Below are 3,387 nucleotides of genomic sequence, written 5' to 3' on the forward strand. Positions count from 1 at the left end.
AAAAGCTGGCCATCTTCCGCTCCTACTGCAGCAAACACATCGGCGACAAAAACATCCAGCCCAGCCACATCACAAACATGGACGAGGTCCCGCTCACTTTTGACATCCCGGTGAGTCACACTGTGGAGAAGAAGGGGACCAGCACGGTAGCGATACGCACAACGGGGTATGAAAAGTCTTCTTTTACTGTTGTGCTTGGCTGCCATGCTAATGGACAGAAACTGCCGCCTATGGTGATTTTTAAGCGAAAGATTTTGCCTAAAGAGAAGTTTCCAGCAGGAATCATCATTAAGGCAAATGAAAAGGGCTGGATGGATGAGGAAATGATGAAAGAGTGGCTGAGGGAGGTGTATGTAAGGAGACCAGGTGGTTTTTTCCACGCATCACCATCGCTCTTAATCTGTGATTCTGCGTGCCCATCTCACAGCCGATGTGAAAAAACTAGTGAAACAAATGAACTGTGAGCTTGCTGTCATTCCGGGAGGCCTGACAAAGGAACTCCAACCGCTGGACATCGGTGTGAACCGCCCGTTCAAAGTAAGGCTGCGAGCGGCCTGGGAGCGATGGATGACCGATGGAGACCACAGTTTCACCAAGAGTGGAAGGCAGCGCCGGGCGAGTTACGCCACAATTTGCCAATGGATTGTAGATGCTTGGGCTAACATGTCTGCTGGCACTGTTGTTCGAACTTTCGCAAAAGCCGGCATCATTTCCGAGGAGCCGCACAGCACGGAAAGTGACTCTGACAGTGAAGAAAGTGAACCTGGCATGTTTGATGGAGATTTAGCGCAGCTGTTCAATTCAGACACAGAGGATGAGGACTTCGATGGGTTTGATGATAAAAATGTGAGTACCAAACTTTGTTTTGCTCCTGCTTTATTTTTAAATACGCACACTTGTATGCTTGTGTGTTGTTGATGATGACGATTACCGGTAATAGAAATGTGAGTAAGGTACCGAACTCAGGTTTGCTCCCGCTTTATTTTTAAATACGCATACGGTACTTGTATGCGCCCTATAATCCAGTGCGCCTTATGTGTGTGTTAAATACAGTAATGGCACACATAACTGAGACTGCGCCTTTTAGTACAGTGCGTCTTATGGTCGTGAAAATACGGTAAAACGACACTGTTTTGGCAAAGTTGCACGCCGATTCAATATTTATTTTAGTGACCTCTGATTGAAGTAGCTGGGTGTCATTACTGCCGACATGAATTATAATTTTACTCAGTTTACGTTTACCCTTAGCCAGCAGTTTTAAATTTCCCTCAGTGTCACCTGCTCTGGTCCCTGGAAGACAATTGATGGTTGCTGGTGTCTCTAGCTTCACGTCTCAGAACAGAATCACCAATTCCCAGAGTGTGATCCCCAGCAGGTGTGTCGCTGAGTGGGGAAAAGTGGTTAGACACATGAACAGGTTGGTGGTGTACCAGGGGCTTCTGTTTAGGACTATGCTTCCTCCTCACGGTCACCCAGCCATCCTGTTTTCCCGGCTTCTCAAGACAGTCTAGTGCAGCGGTCTCCAACCTTTTTTGCGCCACGGACCGGTTTATTCCCGACAATATTTTCACGGACCGGCCTTTAATGTGTCACGGATAAATACAACAAAATAAAACTAGTACCGGTACCGAAAAAAAGAAAATTTATTCATAACGCACGTGAAAAGACCCAGGAAAACCGAGTAAACGATCAAAACGATAACAAAATAATGCTGAAAACCGATAAAAACCCTGAAAACCATACATTTCACACCTGAGCCTCAACTCTCCCCAAACAACTCACGGACCGGTACCGGTCCGAGGCCCGGGGGTTGGGGACCGCTGGTCTAGTGTACCACTACACTGCCTTCGGCTGCACCGGCAACAGGGGCCTGGCTAGCTAAGGGTTTTTCAAGGGTGCAAAGCTGAGTGTCCAATTCAGAAGTGAAATTAATTAAATACTGAAAAGTCCCAGATCAAGACCTCAAGTGGTAGAGTGTATTGTTCACTAATCAGAGGGTAGTTCAATCACCCTACGCCTCCTGTCAACACTGAAGTGCTCTTGGACAAGATGCTGAACTGCAAATTGCTCCTGATAGAAGACAAGCACCTCACATGTCCTTGAATGCGGTCCATTAACCATTTACCACTAGAAATAAATATGATGTCTTTGTGAAATACAGAAGGAGTGAACACATATTTTCACCTTGGAAGTATGTAAATATTTGTATTTGGTCCTGACACATCTGCTCTGATTTTGTCTTTCCAACCCTGTGGTCAATGACTGTGCTAAATAACAATAACAGGACTTTAGCGTAATTCACCACTGGCGATTAACCTGTTGTAGAAGGCTCATCTGATAAGAAGGCACTGATTTGCGTTATTACAACAGGCCTGGCTTGTAGGTTAAACTCATTTCCTGCAAGTTAACTTGGGAAAAAAAAATTTCAGTTTAGCCACTAAAAAAAAATGGCCTCAATTTAGATAGCAATCATTTCATTTCATTTGAATTAATTTGGCTCAGCTGGAAGTAAAATTAACCTGTCTATACCACCCAAAGAAATGTGTACACATTCTTTATCAAGGACTTAGCCTCAGTTAATTGATTTGAGCACCCTGCCAAACAATCACATCCTAAACTGTTGCTATTAATTAAAAGAGACCGAGCAAGTTTTGTGATGAAAGAAGGATGCCCTTGTTGTCCAACATTCTTAATACTGACTCTTATGTCTGTGCGTGCATGGAATGACTTGTTTTATAATGAAAGCAAACACAATTTGTATGTCTTTTACACACATTTGAAGGCAATTATGCAAACTCATGAAACAGAGACAGTTTTGGGAAGGCTGTTTATTTAGTAAAGCATCATCCAGTTACGTATAATTTACAAGCAATCACAACCCATGTAGAATTCTCCAATAATCCAACTGCATTGCCTTGTTTAATACTGCAATGCTAAACTCGCTTCTCTGACTCAGGAAAAATGCTTCATGCTAGAGGTCTGCATTCCCGCGGCTGTCCCGCGGGAGCCGCGGGACCCGACCAGATTTCTTGCGGCGCGGGAATAAATTTCCAAATAAAATGCGGTAGCGGTCGGTAACTCTGGTGTAATTTGAACGGGAGCGGGCGGTCTGAAAATATAGCGTGCCCGACATTTTTTCGGAACAGCATATCTGTGATTTCCTCATTCTAATTGAGCACTGGTACAGCCAGTGCTCACGCCTGTTACACGCACTGAGCGCATGGATCAGTGCTTTTTGCACGTGCATTTTACTTGCACAGTCTGTGACTCTGTGCGCGCATCACCTGCATCAGAGCGCGCTTTACCAACATGGCAGAGCAAACTGAAGATGCAATTTCCTTGAAGGACGTTCAGCTGGGATTAGACAACGGTCAGTTTACTTTAAGG

The sequence above is a fragment of the Rhamphochromis sp. 'chilingali' genome, assembly GCF_963969265.1.
Source record: "Rhamphochromis sp. 'chilingali' genome assembly, chromosome: 6".
NCBI classification, from domain to species: Eukaryota; Metazoa; Chordata; class Actinopteri; order Cichliformes; family Cichlidae; genus Rhamphochromis; species Rhamphochromis sp. 'chilingali'.